The sequence below is a fragment of the Urocitellus parryii genome, chromosome 15 (genome assembly GCF_045843805.1).
Source record: "Urocitellus parryii isolate mUroPar1 chromosome 15, mUroPar1.hap1, whole genome shotgun sequence".
In the NCBI taxonomy this organism is placed as follows: Eukaryota; Metazoa; Chordata; class Mammalia; order Rodentia; family Sciuridae; genus Urocitellus; species Urocitellus parryii.
The window spans coordinates 43,632,212-43,646,859 of NC_135545.1; the positions used below are offsets into that span (position 1 = coordinate 43,632,212).

At 37.6% G+C, this 14,648-nt stretch overlaps 1 protein-coding gene and 1 non-coding gene across 4 annotated transcripts in view; both read left to right on the plus strand.

The window, feature by feature from the left end:
• Tango6 (transport and golgi organization 6 homolog) overlaps positions 1-14,648 on the plus strand; it is a 173,681-nt gene that overhangs the window by 68,573 nt on the left and 90,460 nt on the right. The gene's annotated exons all lie outside the window — the stretch shown is intronic.
• LOC113193762 (small nucleolar RNA SNORA26) lies at positions 12,225-12,352 on the plus strand. The gene has a single exon (XR_003302183.1). It is a non-coding gene; the product is annotated as a small nucleolar RNA SNORA26 (small nucleolar RNA).

Sequence of the window (14,648 nt, forward strand, 5' to 3'; positions counted from 1 at the left end):
TGGATTCTATATCTAGAGAAGGTAGTATAGAGAATTAGTTGCCCTTCCCTGAAAGTGAGACACAGAAGACATGGTGAGCAGGTTAGAATTAACTCAGTTTCTCTTTGTACTGTCAGTGTGGTATAGCTGTCAAGACCAGGGAGACTTCCTGAGTGCACATCCTCATTCCCCTGCTTTTTGTCTGTATGGATTTGGCAAAAGATTTAATCCCTCTGGTCTTCAAGTTTTTTATCTGCTAAAAGGGGACTAAATGGGAATGGAAAATGGTAGTTACCTTGGAAAATAGTCTGGCAGTTCCTTTAAAGTACAAACATAGACTTAATCAACAATTCTACTCCAAGATATATACCCAAGAGAAATGAATACACATGTCTCCATAAAAACTTGTATGTGAATGTTCATAGCAGCATTGTTAGCAGTCACCAAAGGTAGAAGCAACCCAGGTATTCATCAGTTGATAAGAACAAGCAAAATGTGGTATATACATAACAAGGGAATTATTTTTTTTTTGCTATTAAAGTAATTAAGTACTAATATCTGCTACAACATGGATGAACTTCAAAAACATTATGTTAAATGAAAGGAAGCTGGTCACAAAGTACTACATATTGTATTAATCCATTTATATGAAATACCCAGAATAGGCAATTTACAGAGATGGTAAGTAGATAAGTGGTCACTAAGGGCTGGAAGGAAGGGGAATGTGGTTGGGGGTGATAGCTGAAGGGTATGGGGTTTGTTTTGGGGTGATGAAAACATTCTAAAATTGTTTGTGATGATGGTTGTACAATTCTATAAGTATGCAAGGGACCCATTGAGTTTTATTGTTTTTTTAAAAACTATTTATTTTTTAGTTGTAGGTGGACACAATACCTTTATTTATTTATTTTTGTGTGTGTGTGTGTGTGATGCTGGGGATTGAACCCAGTGCCTCACACATGCTAGGCTAGTGTTCTACCTCAGAGCCACAACCCCAGCCCACCCATTGAGTTTTGTGAATACTTTATATGGGTGAATTGTTGGTATGTGAATGATATCTCAATAAAACTGCTACTTATTAAAACAAAATTTAATAAGAGGTGAGAAGGCCAAAACTGTCAGTATCTCAGGAAATATGACAACTAAATGTAGTAGATGCAGTCTTGGAACAGAAAAAGAATTTTAGGGGAAAAAAGATAATCTGAATAAGTTATTAGCTTTACTTGATAATAAAGTATTAATAGTTCATTATTTGCAACAACTATACCACACTAATGTAAGATATTAATAATAGGGCCATAGTAGCACATGCCTGTAGTCCATTATTTGAGAAGGTGAGGAAAGCAGATTGTTTGAGGCCAGCCTGGGCAATATAGTGAGAACCCATCTCATTAAAAAAATAATAATAATAGGTAATACTGTGTAGGAAGTATATGGGAACTCTCTACTATTTTCTCAATAATTCTGTAATCTGCAACTATCCTTTCATTATAGGTTTGTTTATAAAAGAGGAGCTTGCCAGATGCAGTCATGCATGCATGGAATTATAGTGACTTGGGAGGCTGAGGCAGGAGGACTGCAAGTTCAAGGCCAGCCTGAGCAATTTAGCAAGTTCCTAAGCAACTTAGCAGGATCCTGTCTCCAAATAAAAAATAAAACTGGCTAGGGATATAGCCCAGTGATAAAGTGCCCTTAGGTTTAAATCCTAGTACCCCCAAAAAGAGGGAAGTGCTTATATTAGTTTAAATGAGTTAATGCTTTGAGAGTGCTTAACACATAGTGTTCTAAGTATGTTAGTTATTAATATTTTAATGTTGTTATTGTAGTTGTTTTCACTATTATTTATTTTGTTGCTTGAGCTTGGGAATTTTAAAAAATTCAACAAACATATATTGTGCCCCCTCTATATAAAACACTTTAGATTAACTGTTGAGTTGGGGTGACTAGCTTGAAAGGTAAAAAGAATTCTTCAAAGGAGACAAAATGACCACCCAAAGAGAAAAAGGACAGCTAGGTGATGGCAGATGTCAAAAGAGTAGAGGATTTCAAGAAAGAAAGTAATTAACCTGCAGCTGAAAGGTCAGAGAGCCCTGGGCTCTGTAGTGCTCAGGAGGACGCAGAAGGCTCCATGACAAGGAATGGTACTTGTGGAAATCAGATAAATCAATGAAGCAAGAACTTAAAATGCCTCTAATAAGTCTCAGAAAACAAGTCATCCTGAACTTTCTCTAAGAAACTATAATACTGTCAAGGAGATGTTTTTTTTCTTTAATGACTGGGTTTTCGGAAAGTGGTAGCATTTCATTCTAAAGCGGCAACATTGCTGCTTGGAATAAACTTAGTTGATTAACCAATTGAGCTCATTAGTCTCTAGAATCTGCTATAAAAATCACACAGCTGTTGGTATTGTTTGTTTTTAGTTATTTTAATTTCTGTGTTAATCAGTTAGTAGTTAATTTGGTGAGGAAGAACATGGGAGGTGGAGGTGTAATTTCTGTTCTCAGCTCAAGATGGACAAGATTGAACTAATGGATGTTTTTGGTGTTTGTAACATGCACTTAAAGCTGAAGACTTAGGTAAAGTTCCCATTAAGAAAGGAAAGAACTGAATCTTCCCACCTGTGTTGCCAATGTAGTTTGCCCAAGCCTAAACCACTCCAACAACAAAGCTTTTCAGGACTCCAGCCTCACAAGTTCCACAGGAGAGGGGGTGCCTAGTTGTCCTTTGAATGGCATGTAGTTTTGGGGACTGTGTGTATATGTATGTTAAGTTTTCCTTTTCTAGGCTGCCTAAATAGCTCTGTGTGAGAGTTACAGTGTACTTATTACTTAATTTATTGATAGTTTAGATTTCTTTTATAATTTCTTATCAAGTCTATCTGCAATCTAGGGAAGGAGCAGAGAGGCATTTAATTATGCCTGATTTAAGAATCTGAGAACTGGGCTGGGATTGTGGCTCAGAGGTAGAGCGCTTGCCTAGCATGTGTGAGGCCCTGGGTTCGATCCTCAGCACCACATAAAATAAAACAAAGAAATTGTGTCCGCCTATAACTAAAAAGTAAAATAAAAAAAAATCTGAGAACTAAATTCCAATTTGAGTTTTATGAATGACTGTCTGCAACCCTGTTTATTCTTACTAAGAAAGTTCTGGTTGAGGTAGTTGTCTGGCAACTTCTCCCAGTTGCTCAAAATCAGCTTATTCAGGTAGAGAATATGGACAAAGTTGCCAAGTCCCAGCTACCATCTGAAGTGAGAGATAGACCTCTGTTACATACCTAACAGTAGGTATTTGGGACAATTTTCACATGAAAGTTTTGAAATAATTGTTCAGTAATGAATGTGATCAATAAAGTGGGGACTGAACCCAAGAGTGTTTTAACTTGATCTTAAACACATTCCATTCCTTGTATACTTTCTTCATTGTTTCTATCACCTTATTATTATACAAATAATACATTTTCATTATCTTAAATTTAAATGATAAGGAAGTATATAGGGAGAGAAACAGAAATCTTTTTCTTTCCTAAAATAGGAGGTAAAATATGTCCTTGAGAGTCCAGTCCCATGATGTATTGTAGGTGTAAGATCAGGTGAGGTGGGCAGCAACCAAAGGAGGCAGATTTAAAAAGGCCGCCAAACGAGGCTTTATTTGAGATATCACTCCCAGGTGGAACTCGATCAGACCAACAGAGTGGACAGGAGAAGGGTCTAAGGAGAAACCGCGTGGGAGCTCAACTGGACTGGGATTTTATGGGGCTCACGGCAGGAAGAAATAGGGCTTGGGACAGGAAAGGAGATTTTTAGGTTTCCTTGTCCTGCTGGAGTTGGTCTGGAGAGCTGGCTGAACTCCAGGACTGGCCAGGGGATGTCAGGAGATCCTGCTGATTGATAGGCGTTTCCACCAGCGCCTGATTGATGTTCCTTTCCTGTGCCGGCTGGTTTGTTCTAAGTCACTGCCACCGACCTAACAGTAGGTATTTGGGGCATTTTTCACATGAAAGTTTTGAAATAGTTGTTCAGTAATGAATGTGATCAATAAAGTAGGGACTGAACCCAGGGGTGTTTTACAAACTCTGAGCTACCCCCCCCAACACTTTTTGAGACAGAGTCTCACTAAATTGCTTAGGGCCTTGTTAAGTTTCTGAGGCTGGCCTCCGACCTTCGATCTTCTTACCTCAGCCTCCCAAGTTGCTGAGATTATAGGCATGTGCCACTGTGCCCAGCTGCGATATTCTTTAATAAGGTATAGTAGCCAGTTTATTTATCACACTGTGACTCTGCTTATGTATCCTCTCAGTCACATTCAATAAAAGAACATTTGAAAGCAATAGATTCAAGTGATTTCAGGGATCCAAGTGATCCCTCTCAGGGATCTTTGATTTTGTTGTTGCTATTGTTTTGGTGGAGAGGGGTAGCTGGGGATTGAACCCAAGGCCTCAAACATACTAAGCAGGCACTGTAACACTTAGCTATACCCCCAGCCTAAGGGATCTTTGAATAAAACTGCCAAGCTCATTAAAAACAAAAACCAGAAAACCACCTATGCCTAAGCCAAGCATGGGAGGTGAAAGTGTGTGTAGACTGAAGGGAATCTAGACATCTCCACATGCCCAGGCAAATCACTCTTCCACACTCTTCCTTTCAGAAAGGCGTTTTCATTTCTGTCAAAAGAACCACCGGGAAGGAAGGCAAAAGGCCTCAAAGGGTGACTATAGTTACACAGATGACATTATTTTTACAGAGTTTCAAACTGAACAGAATTACAAGTCTTAACTAGTTAGAAACTAAACTCTATCTCATTCTCATATTTCTACCTCAAAGTAAATTGAGAAATCATTAACTGAAAATAATTTTATCCCTGAAGGATCATCTAATTGGATCTGGCATGGAAATTTGGAATGTAGTCCTATCTACATTTATGCCTTTGAAATGGAAAGATTTCTTTTGTCTTCACCTAGTTTCTGTAGCACCTAATAAATAACTGAGCATTTATTGATTATCTTTTATATATGCTACCTCAGTCAATTCATGAAGTTGTTCTGGGAAGAAACATTATCCTCATTTTTAAACTTCTTATTTGAGATATAATTTGCATACCTAAAATTTGCCAGATTAAAATATGCAAGTCAGTGGCTTTTAGTGTATTTAAAGAGTTGTGCAACCGTCACCACTATCTAATTTTGGAACATTCTCATCATCCCATACCCATTATCAGTCACCTCCCATTCCTCATTCTACCAGCCTCCAGCAACCACTGATTTACTTTTTTTTTTTTTTTTTGGTGGGATGACAGGTGCCTAGGGAACAATCCAGGTCCTTGCATGTGTTTTACCATTGAGCTACACCCAAGCCCCTGGTCTACTTTTTGACTGTGGATTTGGCTATTTTGGGCATTCATGTAAATGGATTCATACAGTAAAATGGAACCATCAAGTCTGTTTTGCCTGGCTCCCTTCACTTACACAAATGTTTTATAGGTACATCCATGTTATGGCATGGGTCAGTACTTCATTCCTCTTTATGACTAAATCATTTATTATATTGATTACTCAGCTTTTGTTTATTCATCTTCAGTTAATGTACAGTTGGGTTATTTCCCTTTTTGTCTATTATAAATAATGTTGCTATGAACATTCATGCACAAGTTTTTTTGTACAAACGTGTTTCACTTTTCCTGGGCATTCACCTAGACGTAGAATTGTTAGATCAGATACTAAATCCATGTTTAGTCTTTTGAGGAGTTGCCAAACTATTTTCCAAAGCAGCTGCACGATTTTACTCCTTATCAGAAACCTACAAGAGTTCCAATTTCTCTATATCTTTGGCAACGCTTGTTATTCTTTTTTTTTTCCCCATTACTAGGGATCGAACTCGGTGATCTATGTCCCAAGCTTTTATTTGTTTATTCATTTAATTTTTGAAGCAGGGTCTTGCTAGATTGCTGAGGCTGGTCTTGAATTGGCCTTGAACCTCAGCTTCCCTTGTGGCTGGGATTATAGATGTGCCCCACTGCACCCTCTACATTATAGTCTGTCTTTTATTTTAACTGTTCTGGGGAGTATGAAGTGATATCTCATTGTGATTTTGATTTGAATTTCTTTAATGGCTAATGATGCTGAGCATTTTTTATGAGTTAATTGTCTATTTGTCTGTCTATCTTCTTTAGAGAAACATCTATTCAGAATTTTTGCCCATTTTTGTTTTACTTTTTTTTTTTTTAGTTACAACACTTCTTTATATATTCTGGAGACATGTCCTTTATCAAATATGTGAATTGCAAATATTTTCTGCCATCCTGTGGATCATCCTTTCTTTTACTTAGAAGTATCATTTGAAACACAAAGTTTTCACTTTTTTTTTTTTTTGCAACAGTACTTGGGGATTAAACCCAAGGCCTAACTCATGGTAAGCAAGGGCTCTATCACTAAGGTACATCCCCAGCCCCTTAAATTTTTTTTTTTGAGACAGGTATTGCTTAGTTAGGCCACTTAGAGTGGCCTCAAATTGGAATCCTTCTGCCTCAGCCTTCCAAGTAGCTGGGATTACAGGCATGCACCACAATACCCAACTATATGATGCCTCTTACAGTCTAGGGGATCTATATGATGTTTACTTTTGATGAAATATAATTTATCAATTTTCTCTTTCATTTGTTTATACTTTTATACTTTCATTTGTTTATACTTTTATTACCTAGGGCTGGGGTTGTGGCTCAGTGGTAGAGCACTCGCCTAGCATGTGTGAGGCCCTGGGTTCTATGTTGCTATGAACCACATATAAGTAAATAAAATAAACATATTGTGTCCACCTACAACTAAAAAATAAATATTTAAAAAAATAAAAAATAAAAAAGCTATTACCCAAACCAAGAACATGAAGATTTATTTCTTTGGGGTTTTTTTTTCCAAAAATTTTAAAGGCTTAGCTCTTAAATTTAGGTTTGGGGGTTTTTGTTTATTTGTTTGGTACCAGGAATTGAACCCAGGGGCACTTAACCACTAAGCCACATCCCCAACCCCTCTTTGTTTTTCTTTATTTACATATGACATCGGAATGCATTACAATTCATATTACACATATAGAGCAAAATTGTTTATATCTCTGGTTGCATACAAAGTATATTCATATCTCCAGTCTTTTTTAATGTTTTATTTAGAGACAAGGTCTCATTGAGTTGTGTAAGTCCTCACTAAGTTAGTGAGGCTAGTTTTGAACTCACCATCCTCCTGCCTCAGCCTCCCCAGCTGCTGGGATTACAAATGTGTGCCACCAGGCCCAGTATAACATTTAGGTTTATGATTCATTTTGAGTTAATTTGTATGTATGATATGAGATAGTCCCATTTTATAGCTAAAGATTCTGACACTTTGATAGGTTAAGTCCCCTTTTCAAGATCACATAGCAGTCCATTCAAATCTTGTTCTTTCCTCCACATCTTATTTTCTCCCCAGTATTATAGTTTCCTTCTCTAGTACTTTTCAAATAATGGTTGAAATTGATCCTATTATGAGTATGATTATCAATAATATTTATTAAAATTGAATGATACTTAATCATCTAGAAAGCTTTGATTCTGTCAACAATTCTAAAATATAATAAGAGCAGATATAATTCTTCCCCTCCCCCCGCCCCCACTAATCCTAGGGATTGAATCCAGGGACCTTTATCACTAAACTATATTCCCAGCACCTTTTTTAATTTGTTTTTTGTTTTGAGGCAGGATCTCACTAAGTTGCTGAGGCTAGTCTTGTACTTGTGCTCCTCCTACCTCAACCTCCTGAGTATATGGGATTATAGGCTTGCTCCACAACCCTTGGCCATAACCCTTCCTTTTAAAATGAAGAATTACAATGTACAGCCAGAGGAATATGAAGTAGTGCTCTATTTGTGTACAATATGTCAAAATGCATTCTACTGCCATATATAATTAATTAGAACAAATTTTTTTAAAAATAAAATGAATAATTAACTTGGCAATAGTCACAGAAGCTGAGAGAGGGTTGGAGCTGCAGCTGACCCATTTTGCAGGGATTCCTAGTCTCTTGCACCATATCTTATAGTCTAGGGGATCTATATGATGCCTTGTTCCTCATCCTCAAGTCAGAGATTGCATTGCATTTCAAAGTCCAGAAGGCTTGAATTTTATACTAGTTTCATTTTTGGAATATCTGTTCAATAGTTTATCAGTCAAAGATTGATACATTCAGATTTGTATCAGAATATTTAGCAGTTCAGTACTTTTACCTGTAAGTAAAAGGTTAACTGGCTACTTCAGTATTAGTTGTTTTCACTTTCCAAGATTGCCCTAGATAGTCAGGCATGGTGATGCATGCCTATAATCCCAGTGAATCAGGAGGCTGAGGCAGAAGGATCCCAAGTTCAAGGACAGCTTTGGCAATTTAGCAAGACCCTATCTCAAAAAATAAAAATAAAAAAAAAAACCCTGGGGAATGTAGTTCAGTGCTGCTAAGTTAAATTCCCAGTTGAAAGGGGGCTGGGGGGAGATTGCTCCGGATAATTGCCATGTAAGAGAAATGACAAAAAGTAATGTAGGAGTTTCCATTTAGTGAGTGCCTAGTACTTACGACAACCCTGAAAGTTAGGAATTATTGCTGTCATTTTGTAGATGAGGGAACTGAGACTCAAAGAGGTTAAGAACCTGGCTCAAAGTGACACAGATCTTAAGTGACAGCATTCAGATTTGAATTAAGTCTCTCTGGCTCTGATGCCTGTGTTCTTGCCAGAGGGAAAGATAATGAATCATAATGCCCACATTGTTCCTGTTCCCAAGTGGCAGGGCCAAGTTTCCTTAGGGTCTTAGTTTAGGAGAATCAGGCCTGCCTATGAGAAATGGTTTCACTATAAATCAGCCTTTTATATAACTTAGTAATATGCTGATCTCATGCCTACTTGATTTTGTTTTGTTTTGTTTTGTTTGGCAGTATGTAGAGTGTTAATTTTAAGTAATCTCTGTATGTATTTTTTAAATATTTTTTTTTAGTTGTAGGTGAACGCAGTACCTTTTATTTTATTTATTGATATCCGTGCTGAGGATTGAACCCAGTGCCTCACACGGGTTAGACAAGTGCTCTACCACTGAGCCACACCCCCTGCCCCTCTGTATGTATTTTTGAAACTCATCTTCCTGCTTCACACTGCCTTCCGTTCTTCCTACTGATGGTCATTGTTGTTTCAGCACTGAGGGTATCAGCACTGTTTTGGGAGCATCAGGAAAGACTTCAGAAATCAATTCTGGGATTTATACAGTTTACTAAGTTAGTCTGTTTTGTGATGCTATAACACAATTCCTGAGCTGGGAAATCTGTAAGGGATATAGACTTACTTCTTACTCTTTTGGAGCCTGGGAAGTCCAAGGTCTAGATGCCACATATAGCCAGTGCCTTCTTTCTGCATCATCCCGTGGCAGAAGATGGAAGGTGGACAGTGTAGGAGGGAGAGTGGGAGGGAAACAGAGTCAGAGAGATGGGGATGTGGGGAGGCAGGGGCTGAAATTAACCTTTCCCAGAAGCCACTCCATGAAATGGATGAATTGCATTGATCCACTTATGAGGGCAGGGTCTTCATGACCTCTTAAAAGTCCCTCTTCTCTGTTGCACAAGGATTTAGTCTCTAACACATGAACTTTGGGGGACACATTCAAACCATAACACTGAGATCATGGGGTAGGCAAACATGCAGTTTTTTTTGTATAGAACTTTTGAGATTTGTTGTATTTCTGATGCCAATAAATGATATTTTAAAAAACTTACTTTAAAAAAATACAAATTATGAAGCTGGAAAAATTAGAACCTTCATACATTGCTGGTAGAAATGTAAAATGGTACAGTTGCTTTGGAAGACAGTCTGGCAGTTCTCAAAAGGGTAAACTTAGTTATCATATAACCCATCAATTCTACTTATACTCCATTTGAAGAGAAATGAAAACATATGTCCACAAAAGCTTATATATCAGCATTATTCATAATAGCCCCCAAGTGGAATCAACCAAATATCTATTGCCTGATGAATGGATAAATAAAATCTGGTACATTTACACAGTGGAATATTATTTGGTGAAAAAAAGAAATGAGGTGCTACTGATTCAGACTACAACGTAGATGGAAGGGTAAGTGAAAGAAGCCATATACAAAAGGCCACAAATTGTCTGATTCCATTTATATGAAATGGAATTTGCCAGAACAGGCAAATGTATAAATATGAAAAAAATAGAGTAATGGTTTCTAGAGGATGGGGCGATGGGAGTCAGGCATGAATATAATGGATATGAAGTTTCCTTTTGAGGAGATGAACTTATTTTGGAATTGGATAATGGTGATCATTTCACAGCCTTATAAATAGACTCACAGTAACTGAATTTTACACTTAAAAAAATAAACTTTGAAAGTTGAGAACAGTTTGTGATGGTGCTCTTGGGAGCAAGAAAGATGGATGGGCAGGATTTCAACCTGTGAAACTGAAGGGAAAACAAAGACAGGAAGAGATTCAGGAATGGGGCAAGTGTAAAGGAAGGCAAACAGTTCAGGTTGCCAGTGGAGCAAAGCAGGCATGAAGGTGAGGGACATGGAAGTTTCTGGAATGCCAGGAGAAGGCATCTGGGCTTTTCAGTGAAGACTGCAGGGAATCTTTGTAGTTGCCAGTCTGCCAGAAATGGCTTGGCACTGGGCTTTATGGATTTTAGAGTATTGTGCTCATTGATGGTTCTTACTTATTTGCTTTTATTTTCAGTCATGATTTATTAAGTAATACACCTATATATCAGGTGTAACTTAGGTTATTTCATTTACTCTTCCCCAAAGCCCTGCAAGCATCAATATCTTTTTTCTCCACATTTTTTCAGACAAAGAAACCAAGGTATAGATGTTACTTAGTCATCCAGTAAGTGATGGAGCTTGGATTCAACTCCCAAACCAAAGCCCTTGTACAACTCCGCAGTTCTCTTTTCACTTTGTTCCATTTTCTCACCTTTCTCAAACCACAATGGCTTCTGCTCTTATAGACAGGAAAATTAAGCCATGGAACCAGCAGTTCTTGACATTTTCAGCTAAGCAATTATATGCTCCTTAATTTCATGGTTTCCAGGGCTCATTTAAAATCCTTCACCTCATGTAGCTAGCTGTCACAAAGGCAGGATCCTCTCCCAAGAAGGTAATTGTGAGATACCTTGGGGTAAAAAGTCAGTTTCTTAAATGTCTACTTTACAAGCTATTAAGGAGTCAGTAAGTATCTTCCCTGTAGAACAGCTATTTAAATTTTGCCCTGGAGCCACCCTTTCTTTAGTAAAGTTAGAATTTGAAGACAAATTAAGGAGGATGGAATAGTGAGAGCACACATAAGTAAAATTGACTTATCTTTAAGCACAGCATCCTGTACTCTCAAGGAACCCTTACAATTCACTGGAGCTCAGTTCAGGTAACAGCTAGAGTAGTTCCCTACTCTTGTCTTTCTTTCCCACACTAAAAAACAAGTAACTTACATTACCCTTCATTCCAAATACAAATTAAAATTCATAATCTTCCCAGATGTGATTAAGATGATCCTTGAAGTTGCTCACATACTTAATAAGCCCAATTATATTTTTTATTAACCCTGACATAGCTCCTTTTGTTGCTGAATCATAAGTTTAACATTTTTAACTTGAAGCATCAATTCCCCCCCTCTCTGGTCATGTCAGATCTTGGGCAGTTGTGGAAAAATACAGTTGAATGATGCCTGTTCAGTTTGGCACCTCATTTTTTTACTTTCCATTAGACTTTGATACATGGTTTTGTTTTGTGACCTTGTGGTATCTCTGCTGTCCCTGAAGAGGCAGGCTGGGAATGAATTGAGCCTTAGGGCTCACAGACATGGAGCTACCAAAGACCTAATTAGATCATCTCTTCATCCACCTGCCAGGACAGGATTATTAAGGTTCTTTCTTAGGAGAAGCCTTATTTATTTGGTTAGTTTGGTGGTGCTGGGGATTAAGCCCCAGGCCTGGAGCATATTAGACAAGTATGTACCACTGAGCTACATCTTTAGCCCCAAGAAGGCTTTTTTAGATGCTTGTTTGTATTTTGTGTCCAACTTTTGTTTTCCCTTATTGATAACTTGACTGTAGATAGGAATGAAAAAAGAAATCTATCACTCTTTCCCAATTGATTCAATGTATGAATTGCCAAGATCATTGTAATGTCATGTGTAGCTAATAAAAAAAAAAGTAAAGAAAGAAATCTATTACCCTTTCCTGTGTCCTTTTAAGGCTGATGTGGTACTTCAAGAGGCTTATTTTACCACAGAAGGGTAAAATAAGTCTCCATAAAACCCAGAGAAGAGATTTTAAGACTCCTCTTTAGATCCTCTCTGGTGTTATTATAGAACCATGGTTGGAGAAATCATGAAATACTATTTTTTTTGCCATTTTCCCCTAATAGTTAAAAAAAAATCTATTCATTCACTTACAGATATTTACTGAGTATTATTTTGAGAACACTATTGTAGGTACACAGCTGAAAAAACAGTCATGCCCTGCCCCAAGGAGCTTAAAGTTGGAGGAGGGCAAATATTAATCAAGTGATCACACATCTATTTGTGTGATTATTTTATAGGTGCTCTGAAGAAAAGGCACACAGTACTGCAGAGACTGTTTTAGAGACATTCTACCTGACAGGCAGGGAGGAAGTGATCCATCAGCTGAGAGCTGGGGGATGATTAGGAATTAACCTGGTAGAGGGAGGGAAGAGTGACCTGAACTACAGGTATAGCAAAGCAGCAGGTCTGTGGCAGACAGTAAGAACTGGGAGAACACCTGCCTGTGTTCCAGAACCCTCAGGATCAGGGAAGAAGGGAGGGCTGAGTAGGCTCAGCACACTGTGCAGCCCCATCTAACCAGATGGCTCTGCTTCTCTTTCATTGAGCCCTCTCCGAAAATTTTATGTAAAAACAACATTCTGCTGCTTAAAAAAAAAAAAAAGGATTTGAAAATGTCTATCTTAGGACATCTATCTGCCCTAGTGAGGATGTTTTGTACCATATCATCTCTTATCACACACACACCCTATATAACCTTCTCACCACTGACACAGAATGCTGTTGTCTTTAAGCCTATTTTCTTGAAAAGCAATGAAATGTCCAAACATATCTGTACAGATCTCTGAACTCAATTGCCCTTAATTATAAAAAGCATTGTAATTACAGATGAAAACAACATATGGAGTTATTTTAGGCTACTGGTATTCAAATAATTTTTTTCTTAGTAATGGAATCCATTTTAAAATGAGATCTAACTGAAGGCATCAAAAACTCAGGTGATTTGTATTCTTCTTTGTGCCTTTTCACTAATGGTTTTTTACATTTTCTAGTATGAACATGTGTTGCTTTTGTAATCAGGAGAAAATGTCTTAAATTATATGGCTGTTTAGGGAAACTGAATTGTTTTGTATAACAAGGTTCAGGGACTAGTACAGATTGAAACAGATGGCTCCCTCTGTTGTAGTACCCCCTGGTGACCTTTTCACAACTAGGGATTACTAAAACACAGAGTGACCATGGCTTTTTCACCATAAAATTATATGATGGCAGCATAAACCTTACTGACAAACAGATGTTTTTCCAAGTGGTGCTTTTCTTAATGAAATGGTTGCTTAGAAACCAGACCATAATAATAACTTTTCTATATTTAGTTTGTAAGTAATTCAGTTTGCAAAGTTATTAAGTCAGAGAATACTAATTAGATAGAACTGAACATATCCATTATTTCTCATCTTGCAATTCAGCAGTCAAATGGTTAAATCAGCAGCAACACTTCATCCAGCATGTGTCTGTCCAGATGCTAACCTACCAGGAAAATGACAGCTCCTAGAGAAACCCTGCCCCACTGTTAGCTGCTATTCTGCAGTGGCACAGTGGGTTAGATCTTTCATCAGCATGTGTTAGGAGCTGTTACATGTAACACTTTCTAGATTGCTGAGAAGATCAGTTAGGTCAGTGGGTCAAAAATTGTACGTGAAAATAAATTCAATTCAAACTAAGCTCAGTGAGACAGCACTTTAAAGAAAGAGCCCAGGAGTGAAGATACTTGTTTAGAATGACAGAATTTATAAATAAAAAATTTGATATGCTAATTATTGCTAACAACAAAGAAAGCTGAACATGAACTATATTTGTCAGGTGAATTAAAACACTTAATAAATTCAAACTATACAAAATCTAGAAGTAAATAGATTTCTGTCTTCCATTCCCAGAAATGGTGAGATAGCTTAGCTGAAAACAGTTTCATACAGCGTAACATTTAAAACACCTTAAAAGTATTAAGAGCTAATAAAAAAGCAGGGAATTACCAAGCCAACATCTTCAGAGAAAACCAGAATGCTATAAGAGGTAAGTTTAGCATGAGAACCTGCGTTTACCCTTAAGGCATTTGCTTGAGACTAAGCTTTGGGTTCACTATCTAGAAGCCAGATTGCAAAAATGAAGCCCAGACCGAACTTGAAGTGAGAGTCTAATAGAATACCCTCCAACACAATGCTTAAACCCCCCGAAGAAGCACACTGTAGTTGAACTGGAAGTAGATGCACTGCTCATCCCCAGGAACTGTTAGTGGCATTGTCTTGGCAGTAAGCAGAACAGGAGGGAATAAGAAAAGAAAATTTATGTCTGAGACATTGTCATCAA